This window comes from Falco peregrinus, chromosome 7 (assembly GCF_023634155.1).
Source record: "Falco peregrinus isolate bFalPer1 chromosome 7, bFalPer1.pri, whole genome shotgun sequence".
Lineage (NCBI taxonomy): Eukaryota > Metazoa > Chordata > Aves > Falconiformes > Falconidae > Falco > Falco peregrinus.
The window spans coordinates 30,510,314-30,530,299 of NC_073727.1; the positions used below are offsets into that span (position 1 = coordinate 30,510,314).

The 19,986-nt window shown below is 40.6% G+C and overlaps 1 protein-coding gene across 2 annotated transcripts in view; it reads right to left on the bottom strand.

The window, feature by feature from the left end:
- The window catches only part of CEP85L (centrosomal protein 85 like), a 152,924-nt gene that overhangs the window by 128,727 nt on the left and 4,211 nt on the right, over positions 1 to 19,986 (bottom strand). The window contains exon 1 of one of the 2 annotated variants that reach the window (XM_055809692.1): positions 9,533 to 9,717. The exons of the other annotated variant lie outside the window; for it this stretch is intronic. The gene's annotated coding sequence lies outside the window, so the exon portion shown is untranslated. Of the gene's footprint in view, positions 1 to 9,532; positions 9,718 to 19,986 lie in introns of those variants that run through there. 2 annotated transcript variants of the gene reach the window in all.

The window sequence follows — 19,986 nt, forward strand, 5'->3', positions numbered from 1 at the left end:
AACTTCCATTGAGCTAGCAAGTCAAGTTGTGAGACAACTTGGGTAAAACAGATCCAACTATCTAGTTTGAGAGACTGTGAACTGTGTTTCCTTATCTAATGAAGTCCCTAATTTTCCCTCCCTGGGTTTTTTACCATAATCTCTCGTATGATTTTCAAATACAATTTTGCATGAGGTATATATAGGTACTCAAACTGGACCATATGGTAAAAGACTACTTTGCTAAAGACTCATTCACTTAAAATATGTGAGCAGTCACTGAAATGGACTTTCTTGCAGAGTCCTGATCAACCATAACTACTACTGCAAGGATTTCCCACAGAAATCCCTTTTACTATCCCAAGTAATGACTGCAATATAAGGTTTTTCTGCCCCTGTACCTCAGCCACTTCAAGAATTTCTACAGCATACAGCGTGGGATGCATACAGCGGATCCTCCCTGCCCAATGACAATTCCATACAGAGCAGTACAATATGGACTTGTAAGCTCCCTGATGCACTGTGGTTGGATTTACCAAAAAAACCGGCAGAGACGGGTTATTAGTTCAGTGCAGAAAAGGACAAGGGCTCAGGGTCCCTGAGGTTCTGGTCTGTATGGAAGCTCTGCTTGATGCACCTGCAGGGTCCCCAAAACTACTTGCAAAGGCTTGAAAAGTAATTTGACTGACTGGACCTCAGTACTGACTCTAATCATTGTATGCAGGACAAATAAGCATATTAGGACAGTATAATAAATTACCCAATTAGTTGTGCAACTTTATCACACAGTTTACCATCCCAGAAGACCACAGTTTCAAAGGAACTTGGGGTGACACCTTCCAAAGTCCTTATTCCCCATACGGTGAGCTCTTTGCAAAGTCTGCCTGAGAAAGAATGGGTCTGTTTGGCAAAGAATAAAAAGCCGTATTTCTGAACGTGCTCTTCCACCACCCATCCCTATCAGCTCTATTTTTGAATACAAAGCTAGCTGCATAGAATTTCCTGAGATTTGACAGTTGGTCACACTGTTACAGATTTAACAGAAGAGTGGCAGACTTGGCTGGGCCTACTGCTCGGCACAGAAAAGAGAGAGACCTGCCCCTGTAAATGTGTCATGGTGTCAGGAAGTAGCATTTGCTGGATGAGAAATGAGCGTGATGCAGGTCTGCCCCCATTCAGTACACATGACACAAATCCTTTCATCATATTTCAGCTTTGATGCAGGCACTGCCAACAGCTTTAGTCCTGTTCAACTACTGCAAATGAGTAGGCAGCTCATTCAGTGGGTTGCTAGTCTCTGCAGAAGTAACTAGCAAATGCATCATAAGAGTTATTTGTGATAATGTGTGTGTCTGTGTATACATGTGTTTGTTGAGGCTTTCAAAGAGCTAGTGTAAAATCTGTGTCCCTCCAGGCCTTCATGGTGTATAGCTCCTCCTCAAAAATCTTTCACCTTTATTCTGCCTTGCACTTTCAGACATCACTCCCAAATCAGTGGGAGTGAGTCCCATTGTGGTCATGTCAAAGATGATGAAGACCGGGTGCGCAACAGCCCGCTATGGAGCTGTGAAGGGAGTTCAGGGCTGCCCATTTGTAATGCTTCCCTGTTAGACAATGCTAAATGTACTTACTACCCACAGAATTGTTTATTCATAGCTTAGTAAGCTGAGGTTTTGCTAAAAATTGATTTTGTTATAACAGTGATGTCATTATTTCTAACCAGTTTCAAGTCTATCATTTAAATTAAATTCCTTTAAAAATATACAGGGAGAATTAATACAGCCCAATTACTTCTGTGCTGTGCATAGCTACTAGATAAAATGAGAAAGAATATTTTAAATTAAAAATGAATGCACTATTTAGAGAATTACTGTTTTCATAATACTACTAAATACTATTTTCTGAAAACTTTAATGCTATGTATCTGGCTAATAGAGAAAGAACAGCTATACTAGAAAAGAGGTTTTTATTAAAGACAGCTTTAATTTTTCAACCACCACAGGTTTTTCTGGCTGGCAGAGTATCAGCTTGCCCAGTGAAACTCTTTTCCCTTGGAAAGAAGAAACGGGTATAGGACGTACTCAAGAAAAGACAACTCGTCTTGGCTGACCTAAACAGAAGTACTGGCTTATGTGTCTGAAAGGAGTTCTTTATTACAGCAGGGTAAGTTGCTCAGTAGCTACACAGATGGGTTGTTTTCTGTTATGGGTTGTTTTGTTGTTTGGTTTTGGGTTTGTTTTTTTTTTTCAAAAAAAAAGGAAAGGAAGTTGAAATTAGCAGTGAGCTTATAACAGATTTTGTAACCTTAGCAGATGGTAATGAAGAGAGCCATGGGTGATGTAGTAAAGAGGGAGAGTTTCCACATCTGCCAAATGGCAATGATGGAATCAAGAAGACAATTCTGAAATAACATTAACTTCCAGACCACAATTAAAGCATAGTTAGCTTTTCAGAAATAAGAAACAGGCTCCTGGCAGGAGACCCTGAATTTTCAAATGCCTCTCAAGCAGCATGAAGTGCGCTGTCTGGTCTAACTAAACAGCAACAGTCAAATAAAATTTTCTGGATGCTACAAAGAAATATCTATCTATACTATGAAGTAATGCCTTTTCAGAAATGTGTCAGTATCAGCTTCTAGAGGTTTCACGTTCTCCTCAAAAACTCTTCTGTTCAGAAACTGTTCAAGCTGTCTTTGATGTAAAAGTTTTAGGCAGACAAATAAGTACATTGCTGAGTCTTTTCTTGCTTGCTTTTGATGCAGTCCGGGCAGTCAGTACAGAAATCCATTTGGGGGGGGCAATCCTGTTCCAAATCAAGCTGATGACTGCTTTGCTAAACCCACATAGGGTCAAAAGAACCATCAGCAAGATATAAATTTCCATCATGAGCTCTTTTCATACAAAGTGTTTCAGAAAATATTAAATAAAACATAAAGGTTATTTATCCCCCCCACGAGAATGTAGTGAGTTTCAGAAAGAGAATAACGAACATAATGGAGAAAGAGAAAGAAAGCAGACCGAACAAGAGGAGGGGGAGAGAACAAGAAGGCAGGCAAAAAATGAAACAGAAAGAATCAGAGACTTAAAAAGTGAAAAAAAGAAGGAAAGAAGGAACGAAAAGGAAAAAGAAAGAAGTAAAGAAAGGGAAAGGGAAGGAAGGAAGCAAGAAAAAAAAGAGAAAGAACAAAAGGGTGAGAAGAAAGCTCTGATAACGTGGTTTTAGAGAGACAACTTCTTCATCTTGGAGAGGGGGAGAGGGAAGTTTGGACAGTAGCAGTATACTGATTCCTCTTTGGAATAATTTATAAAATTAGATACGCAGATAATTCACATACATATAACTGTAAGCAAAATCGGCCTGGAGACCACACTAATCAGCAAACTGTAGAGCTTCCAGAAGCCTCAGCTGTTCCTATCCTTCAAAGTACATCCTTGCTCAATGATTTGCAGTTTGCTTACAAGCCGAGGTCTTTTCTGTCACAGTAAACAGACAAAGAGAAATTCAAACCAAGAAGCCAGCCCTGCTCACTGGCTATACATAGGGGTTTCTAAGAGAGAGGGAAAACAATCCCAGCTAGTCTGAAAGCAAAAGGACATCGCTTAAGGACAATTGTTTTCCCCCTCCAATGTGCATTGTCCTTATACTTCCTTGTGTATGGATCATCGTGAAATGAGAGAAAGATACGATAGAAAGCCACGAAAAAAATTAATGGACATATTCCCTTCGGGACATTAATATAATCAATCAAGCAGCTACTTCAGTTACTTTGTTCGTGATCTGTCCTTGTTCCCATTAGTAAAATTTGTGATTCCACTTACAGATTCCCCCTCCATAGTGAAAGCAGTGGTCAAGCATAATTATGTATTTCCAAGTGGCACGATAGTACCACTTGTTAACTTTTTCCTTCTCAAGACCTAGGCACTACAAGTGAAAATCATGCCTTGGCTCTCTGCATGCATCTGTCTGGCTTAATTAACTGAGCACAGCAATCACCTCAGCTAAAACAATTCTCAGTAAAAGGGTAGGAGGGAGCTTGTTTAGCAGAATTGGGTGAAGCTTTTCACTTAGCTACTACCCAAGCAAGATCCAGGAAGAAAGGATCAGAGACTTTGGCTCAGCAGCTTCCTAAGCTAGACAGGATTTGAATTTTTGCAGACTGAAAGCAGGATTCTGAATAAAGCTTGATACTTCCTAATGCTGTTCCAACTGCATCTAGAAAAGTTCAGACATTGTTTTTGGGGGGTTGTTCAGGTCACTGTAGAGAAAGAGGACCACTGTAAAACTGACAGCAGAATGTACATTCAAATTCAAACCTTTCTCACAATCTCCTAAAGTACTTTGGATTTAGAATCACTTTGTAACAAGCCAACATTACCTTGAAGAGGAAGAATCAGTAACATTTGCCCTGTGTCTTAGCTTTGTTGTTTTTCCAATGACTGAATATCAGTCCAGTCATAACAGAAGATTTTCCCCTACTTATACTTGATGGTGGCACTACACAGCTCAGTATCCCCATCTCTCTGGTATATTTACCAGTAAACAGAATTCATGTTTCTGTGCTCTGAAAGCTGAAGGGCTGTACAAATCAAAGTTTTCCATGGTAATCCTGTCAAAATTACATGCCCCCATTTCTTAGTGTAATGATGCAACACTGAAAGTACTGAAGAGCAGTAAAATGCTTAATAGCATTTATGGTTTAAACACATTTAAAACAAAGATACTAAAGCATTTTACAAGAATAAACTATGCTTCGCAACCATCTCACTGCTATTTTACAGTGTCCATCACAAAGATTTTCCAGCTACGGATTATTTTTAGTTCAAGTTTCCATAGGCAAACTAAGGCATATAGGCTGAGAGCATATCCAATGATTCTGTTTGACTTTTTCACAATTTAAGACATGATGTATGCCTAGATTTCCAGTGAAGGTATGATGGTTTATTCACATCATCCTATAGATGAAGAGAGTCCCACTTATTTATTCATTGCAGGGCTGGCTTACTTCAGTAGACCAACACATATTAGCAAGCTGAAAAGGAATGCAGCAGCCCATCTCCTATAAACACCACTCGGCTATATAAGCGTACACTGCATTAGAAATAGACTTATATTTTACAAACATCACCAAATGTCATAGCATAACATTTATTCATTACACACTGTATTATTTTCAAATCAGATTTTATGTGTCCCTTACTATATAAAGCTGGAGAAATATTCTCATACACATGAAACACTTCATCACTAAGGAATTACACCACTTCTAAATCAATTTACAGACTATGCAGTGAAGGTCAAACTACAAGGCAGGAGATTCAGGTTTTGGTTTGGGTCTTTCTCTTGGGTCAGTGACTGACCTCAAACATGTTCCCTAGCATTTGTTTTTGACGCTGCCTTGCACTGGGACATTGCTGGCTCTGCTTTCCTCTGTCGTATACCATCTCCTGTTGCTGCCCCTCGCATATCTTGCTTGCTTAAACACGACCTCTGGAATATTGTCTGCTCCAAGCTGGATAAGGACAAACAGCCCAGGTATCTCCTAATGCTCAAGCAAGCCCTGTTCATCCAGGTGAAGACCGTGTGTAGTCAGGTCTGTAGTCTGCAAACCTTCCTTAAAATGCTGCCTTCTTTTGACCAAGGAAGAACCTTAATCAGTTTTAGTGCCTATACATGCAAAGACAGTTCAAGTAAAAAAGAAATAACATTTAATGCAGGCAGACAATGAAGCCTTAGGATCCAACCCTGCCTAATCAATCTATTTTGAATTGCCAGTATGAGACATATTTTGGACTGTACAGTTTTGCACACAGAAGATGTGCTCTGATCTTTTATGCCTCCTCCTCTAGTTAAGCTAGGTTTTCACACCGACAGCAGAGCTATTGTGTGCATGACATTTACTGCTGGAAATGGATGCTGTGTCTTGGCAATGAATGGAAAATCTGAGCTCTAGCAATGAAAAGATATCTTCACAGTGTTCCTTGGTCTCTTGTTAGTCATTCAACGTAGAGGAATTCAGCACAGAGGGAAGACACTGGCTTCCCAGCTCTGGCTGAAGCAAGAAAAAACCCTGCTACAAAACAGAGTATGGGCACTGAGTGTGATAAGCTCCAGAGTTTCAGCGCACACCAATGAAAACCTTCCTGACAGCAAAGTGCCAGCAACCCAGCTGGGTTTTTTTAGGAAACATACAGTATTCCACATAAGAGAGTAAGCTGGGATGCTTCTTGTGTGGAAAAACCTAATTGCTCTGAGGGATTTGTATTTATATGCAGCATTGCATCCTGCAGAAAGAAGACATAATCAAAAGGCTAGAAAGCAGCGTGTCATCCAGACCAGAAGCTCCCCAGCTTTTTACAACCTCACTTGAGAACGATGTCCACAGTCTACGTCTGACTGAATCCCCAGGAGCCAACACAGGCTCTTTGAGCAGGCACAGCTCTAAGGCATTGCATTCGCTTACTATTTCACTATTTTTATATTACAGACTTTAGCAGAAAATGTTTTTCTGTCTGTCTTGATCAGCGTCCTCTGTAGAGAGACAGAGAGGCCCTTTCCCAGCTGAAGCATGATGCAACCTTTTAAAGGTAATTCACAGACCATCTCACATCCCAAATGCTGTGTGTGTGCCCAGCCACTGTGTGTGCAGCTTGGCACCCCGAGGGGACAAGAACCAACTCCAAACTCTGCCTGCTGCAGACTCCTTCACTATCTGACAAGTGCAGAGGAGCCCACATCTCTTTTCCTTGCAGTTGCTTTGCAGGTAACCATCTGAGGACGCACAGAACATGAATAAACCATAGAACACAAGCCATTTAAAACTAACCTGGATTACTCACAAAAGCATGTAATATACTGAATTTCTAATCTAGAGTTCATACCTCTTTCAATCCAGAGGCCAAATAAAAAGGAAGAGCTTGCCAAGGCAGAAGATGGTTGTTGTCATCTCCCTGCCCTTAGTTTTGCAGTGAGGATGATACTCTTCTGACTCCTGTGTTGTGTAATGATCTTTTGCATATCATTCTTCCTGCAATTAGATTGAAAGCTGCTGCCTAAAAGTCATGCTGAGGATTTATGCCTGCATTTTCTTATTTTCTTCATATTGAAAAATAGAAAATATAACCAGCCAGTTAAGGTGACACTTAAGTTTTTAAGTTTTGCTCTTTTTGCAGTACCATCCGTTATAAATGCTATATACAGCATCTGTATTTAACTTTATCATTGCTGGCAATGTAGATTAAAAAAGAATTCACATTTCAGCCATTCATAGGTTCTAAAAAAAAATTAATAATTATTTAGCTATAGAAACATGATCTGACAACATATCTAAAAACTGTTTCCTGCATGGTTTCAAGAAATCAGAGAAGGAGAGGGAGGATTTTAGTGATTTTTTTTTTTTTGCAGCTCTTAAAGAAGACTAAACTTAAGCAGAGTCTGTCAAGGCTTTGACTTCCCAAAATTGTCACTGTATTTCTTTTAGGAAAGAGGAAAAGATTATTCTTTCTTTAATGTCATTATTACAGTTTCTCATTACATATGAGCTTTTTGTCGAACAAAATTTCTCTGGTAAATCACAATGAGGTATGTCTTTGGCTCTTAAATGAAATATAATTATTTAATATTGAATTTTTTTCATCACAGTTTTACTGAATAGATGCTAGCAGTCACTGAACAGTGTGTTTACTACACAATGCAATTTTAAAATGTGCACAAAATCACTTCTGCACATGTATGTTTCTGTGGGAGTTAAAGCTGTAGTAATTTGGCACCAGAGCAGTAGTGTGAGGCACTTGGCAAGTTTTAATATTGCACAAGCAAGGAAATGTGGTTATCTGGAAGAAGTAATTTGGGACAGATAAAATATTTACACAAGCCTAAATCTAATCAAGGTGCTTGCTTCATGAAGCACATTTACAGCACACTAGTATAATAAAAACTACAAAGGATACACATGAACATAAAACCAGACAAATGCATTTACAAATCTGGTTCCAGGTCACTGAACAAAAGATGTTGCCATTGACATATAGTCACTGGTCTATAGAGATGTATATAATCTTAGTCTGATTTCCTGCAGACAGATGGCATTATTTTGCAAAACCCATTCTATCACAAGACTTTACACCAACATTGCCACGTCTGTAAGGTAACTTAATAGGTAAAAGATTCCAGACTTGTTGGTTTTTTACCCCTAGAACTCAAAAGGACACATAGGGATATTAATGGGAAGCTGGCACTGCTGCCTTTTTGGATGGCACACTTCCATTCACTTAGCTATTTGTCAAGTGTAGCATGAATAGGCAACTGCCATGCAGCTCCCCAGGACACTACAGAGAGGAAGAAAGATCCATCAGAGAAAATTATGTCAGCTCATCTGCAGAGCATAAACAATAGAGCCAGCAGAGCCTAGCTTACCTTCCTTTATACTATCATGATGCCGTTTGATGGAAACCAGCTGCTCTGATCATGTGCTTCACACTATACCCAGCCCTGCCACCAGAACATGTGGACAAGATCAAAGTGTCTGATGGTCTTATGATTTATTTTGTTTTCAGTAAATTTCATATAGTATGTAGATTGATATTCTTGTAATTAAAACAAAGAATCACTATCAATGAATCTCTCACTCAGACATTTACATGAAACATAAACTGATTTCTGCCAGCTACATCTGCACTGCCAGTACTAGTGAGCCTAGTAAAATATTTTTTAAATGGATCTGCCCATTTCACAGTCTGAATATTTCTTTAATGAAACTCCATTTCTATTTATTCAGAAACTTCTTGTCAAATATAAATTCTCTTGGCTTGCTTTACCAAAGGAATCACTGCATACATCCCAAATCAACAATCACTGCGTATTTCATAATGATGGCATATCAAGCAACTGAGAGAAAGCATTGCATGCATAGGACTAGACTAAGCTTAGAGAAGAGAGGTATGAGTATTCCACCCCACACTTTAGTTTGGCATTATTAGTGCCCTTATTATATTTAGATTGGCATTATTAGTGCCCTTAGTGATGCCTAGCATCAGTGGGATAACAATTTTCTTTTCCCCAGGGGGAAATAAATCAACATCAGTTTAGATGTGGCCTTTTTCTCAGTTGAGATGGGCAGATCCCAGGGTCTCCAAACAGATAACCTGTTCCCTGAGCTGCCCAGGGTCCCAGGAAGTCTGGTTCCACAGGGGCTTGCCTGGCAAAGTCACTGGGCCCAAAGCTTCCCTGCAGCTGCCATCCCAGGCTCATCACCCAGGGGGAACAGTTGCCCCCTGTCCTGCCTGGAGCTGGGATGACCTGGCAGCACACCAAGCAACCAGGCAGCGAGCCACATCATGTGTGAAGTCACCTCTGAGCCAGGCTACCTACCCACTTGCTTCTTTGCTGAACTTGAAAGCAAAATGGTCATCTTGCTGCAGAAAGCCTCTATTCCAGTGCATCAGCAGTCTTCTGCTGAAGAGGCCTGCCAGACTGCACACAAGCACTGCTCCTGCCACCTGGCAGAGAGCCACTGTGACATAGCAAGGTGTCCAGCCAAAAGAAGTACAAGCTTTACCCTCAGAGCAGCAGGCTTTTTGATAGGAGCCATAGTCCTCCCGAGCCAGGAAATACCCAGGAATACTGTCCTTTCCTCCTGAGACGGAGCAGCTGCACCTTGTATTCTGAACCGGTCTGGCTCGAAAAGTGATTATCACGCAAATTTTCCCAGGAGGAATGGCATTTTTTTATTTCTAATGAGATAGCAAAACACACAAAGAGAAGAGATTTTATAGAAACACATTTATGATTATTTCTCTAGAGCACTCACAAAAGCTGTGGTATTTTGCAATGAATTTAAGTCACCTGTGTTTTTCAACTCTTTACCTTTAAATAACACTCATAAATTAATTAGCTGTATCATTTTATCTGTCTGCTCCTTGATGCTTCTGCAGGAAAAATGACCACAGGTACGTGCACCTCCGGTATTTACACACTGTAAAAATCATCATTAGAAAAGAAACAGGAAAACCAACCCCTTTGACTTCTGCACAGCCTAATCCATCTCCCAAAATCAGAGCACCGAACAAAACCTTCCTGTCATTTTATCTTTTACTTCCAGAGCCAGGTTCAGAGCACTTTTTGTAGACAAATCTGTGACGAGAGTCCTGGTTGCAGAAGGTCACTGGCTCTGGCAGCAGGCAGTAGCTGCAGTCTGCTCAGTAGTGGTAATTCTCCATAAGTCCCAACTAGGAAAAGCCACACAGGAATCCCAGGAAAGATGCATTGGTTTAGATGGGCTACATCTACCTTCCACCAGTAGCTTTCTGGTTTCTCTCCCCTCTTCTCTATTCTACATCATTCCTCCTAGTACTGAAATAACTTCAGGCTTAGGATCTACATCCAGGGACATCTGTGAAAGTTTTGACCCAGACCTGCATATAAACTTTGTGAATCCAAATGTGATTTCTATTCTATTGCTTCTGATTTTTATTCTCTGTTCAAGTCTCACCTTTTACTGTATGCTTCATAAGCAATTATACAGAAGTGCAGGATTTGTTTTATAGGTTCGAATCAAATTTCACTCTTGGCTACTTCAGAAAATAGACAGACCACTCATGCTGAAAGTCTTGTCCTCCTGCTGCCTTTGCTTCCCCAGCATCCCCAATAGCACATTCATATTCAGAAGCAAAGGGCCCTCCTGATCCCACTATGTGATCTGAGATGGTGAAAGTACTCTCTGTTATTTAAGCCCCCAAACCCAAGCACAACAAACCCAGGGATCTACACTAGCTCAAAAGAAAGTTCAAAATTTAATAAACCAGGGTCCTCTGGAGAGCTACTGCTTCTCCAAAGGATTTATGGCTTTGCCTACAGGTCACAAAAATATATAATGGATCAAGAAGATAAACACAAGTATAAAGACAGCAAAGCTGTACTTTTCAATCCTATTCTAAGTTGTCCTACAGGCAAAACTAGTCACTGTAATGCCTATATAAAGTATTCACTAGTTTTATAGACTGTTGTAGAAAACATTTTCTATATTAAACAATGTTGAAGTTTTCACCTTTTGTCCTATAGCTATTATTTTATGGTTTTGCATATCGAGTCTTTTCTTTAAAATTATTCTGTGCAAGTTGCAGACAAAAGTACAGTATCTGCACAGTGGAAATAAAGCACAGTTAAAATCATGGAGCCATATTCTGCACACACTTACTCTAATGTGAATTCCAAGTAACTCTGCTGACCTCACTGGAATTAAACAGGATTTATAATGAAATACAGAAATTGTCCTGTACTTCAACTGATTAAGCTTCAAAGTAATTTACTTACGACCTTTTCTGAGCACAAAGACATTTTAGATAGTGTTATGTAAGTGTCTTGCTAGCTACAGTATGTGTCATCAGTTGAAAACCAGTGATGGCAACAATTACACTTGCTCCTTCAATCTTCCTTAATATTGCTTTAACCAAGAAAGATACTTCCTATTTTGAAAGCTCTACAATATTATCTTGGTTTCTGATCCTGTTCTCTACTCAAAGGATATCAAAAGGGATGTCTAGAAGAAACTTACTTGGTGACAGTTTGTCCCCCTGCAAAATATCATGATTTTTCTTTATTCAACATTATTTTCTCCAGCATCCTCTCAAATGTCCCAAACAATACAGCTTCTAGCATTTCTCAAGAAACTAGTCTATATTCTTGCCACAATCTCAGGCAGAGTGAGTATGCTGACCTTGGGACCGCAAAATAACAGCATAGTCCAGGGTAGTATCTGATGTACTTAGAAAAAAATAGGAATGGAATAAAACCCCCGCCAAACTCTAAATCAAGACCAAGGCCTTGATGTGTACCTAAGATAGTACTACCAAACGCCTCCAGAATTTTATCACTTTGTGCTACCCCAAATTTTTTTCCTTCTGGAAATGAACTTCCATAGCCTCTGTCATGGAGCAATGCATCCCTCTTACAGCATCACTTGGTGATATCAGAGCCCAACACAGCATTCCTAACATGAAAGACAGCTCCCGAAACCTGGCTTATTTTTGACACCGTGTCTGCACAACTCAAGCATGACTGGGAGCAGTTCTGATGTGGAGGTTTGCAGTATTGGTGTAATTGCACTGGTGTGGCGCATTCAAACAGAAGTTGCCTAGCACAAGGTTTGTAACACAGATACAAACAGTGGAGACAAGAAAGATCATTAATTCCTAAACGTAAATACATACTGCATATTCTGATCCTCTCATTTTCTTTCTGGTCAGCTATTGGTAGCACTTTTCCAATCTGCATGGAATATATTTTGAATTTAGGAAGTCCTTTTGGCTACATGGAAAAAGAATTACTACCTGCGTTTACACTTCCATTCATTCTACTGATCAAGCTTGACTCACCAAAGTAACAGCAAAAGAGCTCTTCCATCAAAAGATAGTTTATTTTTATTAAATACAAAATTAACTGTATTTATTAACTGTAAAAATCTAGATATTTTTGCAGGACCGCTATACTTCTCCATCTTACAAAAATAATTATGTTTTATGGCACTGGCTCACAATCTGCTACACTTGTATAGGTGTTTACTGTATTAATCCTTATTTTATTTTCACATTTTGAAAATTTAATATTTAAAAATGTGAATTCCACATATTCACATTCACATTTTGCACATACTTTGGCTGGATATAAATGATGATGGAGTGTGATATCTGTTGTTATTTACTGTAGCATCTACAAAACCATTGCTTTCTAACAAGGTGCTACTTTCATTGCCTCCCCATAAAATTTTGCAAGATTTGTACAATTGTATTAAAGTCTTACACAGCTCTAAAAATAGTACCTATAAGTGCTTTTAATTTGAAACCACATAAAACATGTCTCCGTTCTGTGAAGTCACTTGCTCAAGCTCACAGCAAACTGAGCAGACCATTGAAAAGGACTAGGTCAAATAGAGATGCATTTTCAAAATTCATAAAAATTGGGATGGGCAACCAATAAAGCAAATCTGCATCTGCAGCAGGAGGAGAGACCTTGGCAGATACACTGTGAGGGGCAGCGGTTAGCAGCAGGTCTCTTCTCCCCAACAGTTGCCCATATAGACAAAGTGTTAGGAGAGAGTGATAGATCAGGTAAGGTAACATTCCTTAAGTGCTACAGCATCTTTATTTTTCTAGATAACCTAATGTTTTAACCAAAGAGAAAAGCATCATTCAGAATACAGACAGTTTATAGTGGCACAGAAAGCAACCCACTGACAGCTTCACCAGCAACTACCGTGTAAAAAACCTCATCTTCATTTACTCTGAGGTCATTCAGAAGAAGGAAGAAGACTTTGCATATATGAGGACTTCCCCCAGAGCACTCAGTTATGCTCTAGAAATTATTTCGTTATTTGCTGTGAACATGAACTCGTTGCCTTCACCTTGGCGTAAATTTTCCCATAAATGTTGGAATATTTATGTATCAGCAGGACCATTACCCTGTGAAAAGACCCATTTCTCTGATATGAAATCATGATGACTGCAATGATACCAGAGCATCATCTTGTCTGTTGAGCTGCTAGGTAGCTGGCATTATTTATAAGCAATATTCTTTTAAAGCTAGATGTTTTTTAAATAAAAAAGGATATTTTTATGATTGTAAGTCTATAAAGAAATAAATGGCCTTTTATAAAAGAACTCAAAATGTGGCACTTAATTAATGATAAAATGGTCAAGTGTCATTTACCAGCCTTGGATAATAATATTCAAGCCCTTTCAGTATTTTTCTATGACAAAATAGATTCATGCTACTACAAGCCCATGTGTGTTACATACTGTGTACTTTTACCCTTTCACCTCAGCATTTGCTTTTACCACACTATTAATTTGGTATTCACATTTATACACTGGAGGAAACTATTAACCTGTGGAACATCCCTTTTCACAGATATGATCTCCTAATTAAACACACACTTAATTATCTCTGCTTTTATAACCTTGATTGATTCCAACAATTTCACCTTTATGGCCCTTCAGTGTCCAATACAGGGAACTGTTTGGGGTGTTCGTTTATCCCATTAAAACCGCTCCCTCTAAACAATGCCTCCAACAGGCTGTCATGGCTTGAGGAAAGAGGGACTGGCTGTCTCCACAGCAGCCACCTTGGCTCTTGCAAACATCTCTGCAAGTCCTCCAAGTACAGAAGCTTGGGCCAAACAGGGAATAGACCTGCCCTGGCTTCAGCTGGGACAGGGTTAATTTTCTTCTCAGTAGCTGGTGCAGTGCTGTGCTCTGGCTTTGGTGTGAGAGCAGTGTTGACAGCACACTGAGGTTTTTAGTTGTTGCTGGGTGATGTTTATACTAAATCAAGGACTTTTCTGTTTCTCAGGCCCTGCCAGTGAGAGGGCTGGAGGGGCACGGGAAACTGGGAGGGGACAGAGCCAGCACAGCTGACCTGAACTAGCCAAAGGGGTATTCCCTACCCTATGACATCATGCTGAGTGTATGAGCTGGGGGAAGAAGAGGGAAGGGGAGACATTCAGAGTGATGACGTTTGTCTTCCCAAGTAACTGTTATGCATGATGGAGCCCTGCTTTCCTGGAGGTGGCTGAACCTGCCTGCCCATGGGGAGTGGTGAATGAATTCCGTGGTTTGCTTTACTTGCACGGACAGCTTTTGCTTTAACTGTTAAACTGTCTTTATCTCAACCTGTGAGTTTTCTTAGATTTACTCTTCTGATCCTCTCCCCCATCCCCCTGTGCGGGGAGTCAGCGGGTGGCTGCATGGTGCTTAGTTGCCTGCCAGGGTTAAACCACAAGGCTGAAGAAAGATGCCTCCCATCTCATCACTTGGCTTCACAGTTACTTCCTCAAGTCCCAGCGGTGTGAGCCAAAAGCTCCCTGACATGCAACACACAAACAGGGCTTAGGAAACATGCATGGCAGATTCCTCCAGCCAAAACACAAAATACTGCTTGAATACTGGTGGAAGAACTGTACCTCACCTGTGACAGGCTGGAAGTAAAAGAAATACCCACAATCATTATCCAGCATATGAGTTAAAAAATTAAAGACTGGAATTGGGCCTTTTAACATTTAATAGCTTACAAATGAAGGGATTTCTTTGCCTCATTTGACAGCCTGCTTACAACAACACAACCAATTTAGAATCATACAATCATTCAGGTTGGAAAAGATCTTTCAGATCATCGAGTACAACCCTAAATCTAACACTGCCAAGTCCACTAACAGAAATGTATTGCTTTTCAATTAGTTATTATTATTATTCTGCTTCTATTACAAAACCACTTAGAGGCTCCAGCTATAGCTGATGCCTGATCGTATAGGAACTACAAGCACAAGCAAACCTCATCTACAAAGAGAAGTGATGCTGCTTTAAGTTGAGGATTGTCTAGAGTAAGTGTGCAGTAGCTACAGTGTGAGTTTACAGCCCACAAGCTAGTCTGTACTAGGCTTTTACATGGTCCCTGTGAAAGCAGAGTAAGTTACTGTAGCGTTCGTTGTATACCAAGGACACCCATAAAGAATATAGTATGAAGTAGCTAAGGAACTATATATTTGCATCTTGGCTAAGTATCCACTAATTTCTTCTATGCATCAATGTACAACCTAAACTAGAAGCCATATGTGTTGATGCAACCCATGTTTCCTTTTGTGCTTCCGCAAAATTAAAACCAGAAGCACTAACAGGTTAAGGTAAGGAACAGGAGAGGAGGGACCTTTACCCCAGCAATCCATGTGAGGATCAGCACCCAGCTCTTCTCCAACCCAGCTTCTCAATCCTACTCTCCTCTGCACCAGATCTCAGTCCCCTACCCCACAGCTTAGGTGTCCAGCCCTGCTTCCTGGTTTGGTCACCCACTTTCCTACTTCTTCAGGGCTTACTGCAGCCTGGTGATGGCCCCAGCCCAGCAGGGCAGCCTATTTCCTGTGTGTCTCCTGACTTTCCCTTGAACTGCCCCATGATCATCACAGTTAGACAAATAAAGGAATTTCCAGTTTAGAGGACTAAATTGATTTAAGGCTTGTCAAACACTTTCCTCCTGATGTAACTAATGGGAAATTCCAGGAAATCATCAGTTAAACCTGCGGAAGGCCTGAGTGGACATTTGACCTGGCTGGAGACACAGATAGAGACACCAACCAGGACAGTCCTGGAAAACATTGCCACGATTGAACATGCTGCTCAAAGTTTTCAGAACTTTGCTCTTTTCTCCTAGATTTTAATTTATGTGCAATATTCCCCATCTCTCCAAGCCACAGCCATGAGACCTCACTGGTTCCTGGCCCTGTGGGAGGAGGGTGAGATGGGTGCCCCGGGCTAAGCTGCAGACCCCCATGCAGGTGTTACACACCACTTGGCCTCCAGCCCAGGGTGTGTGCCCCTCCTGATGCCAGTGCCAGGCTGTGGGTCCTGATGCAGTAAGCATGGCCCTCATGACATCCACTTTGCTTCCCAGGCTTAAAAGCAGAGAATAAAAGGAGAATAAAAGCCCTGTGAGTTTTCCAAAGCAGAATCTTTCTCTCACTCCACGTCTGCATAACCTCAGTGTCTTGGCTGGGGCCTGTGGAGTAGCACCAGCAGGAATACCAGTGCAGCGTTACTCATCCTCACCATCTCTAGCTATACCACTCACCAGAGATGTATTTCTTTCCTATGTGTAAAAAAGGTTTCCAAAATAAAGGATCCAAATACATATTACTATTCTTATTTGGATACTGTCCAGAAGAACTGAACAAAAGCTTTTCAAATAGTAAGATAATATAGTAAAATCATACTACCGTGTTTTAGCAATATCTCTTCAATACTGTAAGAAATAAATGCTAGAAATATCTGGACATATACCAGCAGTTCTGTCATTTGGACACATATTTTTTAGGGTTTTTTGAGACTCACTCTTTGCTCATCTTTTTTTTTTTTTTTCTGCTTGGTTTCTCTCATGAGCCTGGCTGTTATTCCCCACTGCCCTGCCCCTCTCCTGTCAATCACATCCTCTTCTCAGCTTCCTCCTTGCTGTACTCATATGTCCTCTTCTGGGGCCATGCCTTCACCTTCTCACTATGTCTTGCTTGGGCATTTGCTCAGAGGAGAAGCAATGTTATGTTAGATGGAAAGATGGGCTTTTACAGGCATCAAAGCCAATGCATGAGTAAAGCCACCTCTCAACCTGGAAGCAAAGCTCTTTTTGGAGAGTTTTGGTGCCTAACTGCTTATAATGCTCTCTAGTAAATCAAAGTAAACTCGAATTCTATTATGTGAAACTGTAACACCCTCCTCATCACACCGGCTTTGAATTACTTGCTGAAAGGTCCAGTTGCAACCACTTGAGTGATAGGATAGGACTGGCTACAAAGTCAGATGGTAGCAGTACAAGGACTATTTTGGTTCCTGGAAGCAGCTAAGTCACGTTAGTGGAGGGTTTGTCCGAGCTTCCTGGCTTTGCTGCTCAGCAGAGTGCAGTCAGCGAGGAAGAGCTCTGCCCCACACCAGGGCTCCCACTGCAGATCCAGCCAGAGGGGCTTCCAGGGCTTCTCTGCTGTGTGGTGTTCCTTGGAGGAGCTCCCAGAGCTCCCACAGCCCTCCTGCCCACCTACCATGCATTTCCCTAGCAACCTACTGCAGCACTGTAAAAAAATTGTTAGGAGAGAAAAGTGTCTTCAAATAATGCAATTGCTCACACCCACACCCAAAAAAGGGAAATATTTATAAACAATTCTGCTTTTATTTATATAGTTTCCATGGCTCTGCTCTGTCAGACTCCATCTGTGCTTTCCCTGAGACTGTCCTCCTTACACTGCACTTACTATCTGCCTGTAATTTTTCAGAGATCAAGACTCATTCATAGGCTGAACAAAACAGCAAGCATGAAGAAATATCAGTCATTGAAAGTGACACATTTAACATATTTATTATAACATCCAACACCAGAGAGGGATAAAAAATGCAGGAAAAAGTCACCGGTGACAGAAAAGACCCTATGTCTATGCCATAATGCCTTGAGGTGTTGCTGTGTCAGGTAATGTTTCCTTCTGGAACTTGGTTGTAGGTGATGAGGCTACTGTGTAAAGGCAGGTCAGAAGAGGTCAACGTATTTCCCTGAATGTTCAAGCAGAAGGACAATGTTGTGTCCCACAGGAATCAGTCTGGGCTGGGCTGCAGGAGGCTTCAGTTTCCTGCCCTTATTCTTGCACATGACATGCATTTTATGTACAGGCTAGCACTTCTGTCCACTCTTCAAACACCATTTCTACTGATTTGCACTGCTTTTACATATGAAACAGTGAATATGGTGCAGAATGTTTCCTGCAGATTAATGGCTAGATGGCAACAAATGGTGGCCCATACATAAGGTGAAGGATATTAACTCCAAACAGTCAATAAATCTTTAGGAAATGCCCTGACTTCTGTTGGTTATTGCTGTTAAAAATGGAAAAAAAATCCCATGCATTTTTTCTGTATGACATAGCCACCACTGGTATGTGTAGAGTATATATTAGCAAATCTTTTGGCTCTCTTTCTGTACTGTAGTGATCATAATTTGCTATTTTGAGGGAAAGATGTGCCTGTGTGTTGGGAGGAGCGGGCGAAGGAAAACATTATTGCTTTGAAAGCCACAGTCAGAAATTTTTCATTTTCAGAAATGTCTTTACTTCCCTATAGCATCCATTTCTTAATTCTTACTGTTGTTTAAAACTTTAGGCTCTGATCTTCTGACCATTTACTTAATTCTTTCCCTTGGTGTTTGTGTGTGCAGATGAGGAAATGAAAACAGAAATGCATCGTCAGCAACTGAAAAGGATGGTACAGTACTAATAAACAGCAAGCAGATCTGAATGTAATAGACAAAGTGGGCAAAACCACACCTTTGCTAGAAGAGGAGGTTATAAATGTGAAGAGCTTAAAAGGAAGGTAGCTATGTCTGCTTAGCACTTTTACTAAGATCTTTGCCATACAAACTTTTCTCCCCTGTGCATTTCATTACAGTGTATGGTCCTCCTATCAATCAGCTTTATGGACATTTTACTGGCATGCTTTTAAGAATCTCTCAGAAAGGACATAGGCTTATGTGAGAGCTAATAAGATTTCAATACCCTGTGTCCTTGTCCCTCACAAATGCTATACTGCCACACAACTCACCAGTATTTTAAAGATAATGCTATTGTAGTTCCATCAGAGTCAGCAGCAGATGCAATAATCTTTTGATAAGATCTTCTGCCTCCTGACGGACTATTGAGAAGGAGATGGAGGCATGACCAACGCCTGAAGAGACTTGGAGGATAATGAAGGCACCGTGTAGTCCAGCCCCAATTTAGGTACCGATGATGCACATTGGAAAATACCTTCTCATTAAAAGCTTTGGTAGCAACATTTTAGAATCAAGGCAAATTCTAGGTCTATATTATTACCACAACTTTAGTTACAGGGCCAGGGAAAACTGTGATATTTAACAGATCTGGTCTAGTCATTTATAGGTGGAACTAAATTGCAACACATGCCACTCTTTCTGTCCTTTTCGCCAATGATCTCTGCTCCCTCAACACTTCACAAATGCTGAGTTCACTGACAGCAAATCTTGCTCTTTTGCATGGTGTTTCATGGACTTAGTCCATACATTCCCAGGGACTTGGAAACCACAGGTTGAAAATTATTAATCTCTCCCTGTGTAGAGACCTTGCATAAGCCAAGACTGCCTCTGCTGTGTGATCCCTGTAGGTTTCCTTAAACAATTGCTATCCTCTGTGATCAAGCTGCCTTTGCACAGAAGATGATACACATCAGCCATGCCATTGCCTTGTTAATATCCATGTAATTCTCATCCTCTCCATTGCAGAAGGCCACTGTTTTTGCCATGCTTTCTACACACTGACCAGCAGTTAAGTAATTCACCAGTCTGAGGAAGCTGCTGACTTTACTTTTCAAACCGAGATTCTTTGTGTTTGCAGAACAAATCTCCTTGTTGGCACCCTTTCTGTCATTATAACTCCATTAATGAGTTTCTCCAGGAAGGCTAGAAAAGCACTGGGAGCTAAAAGAT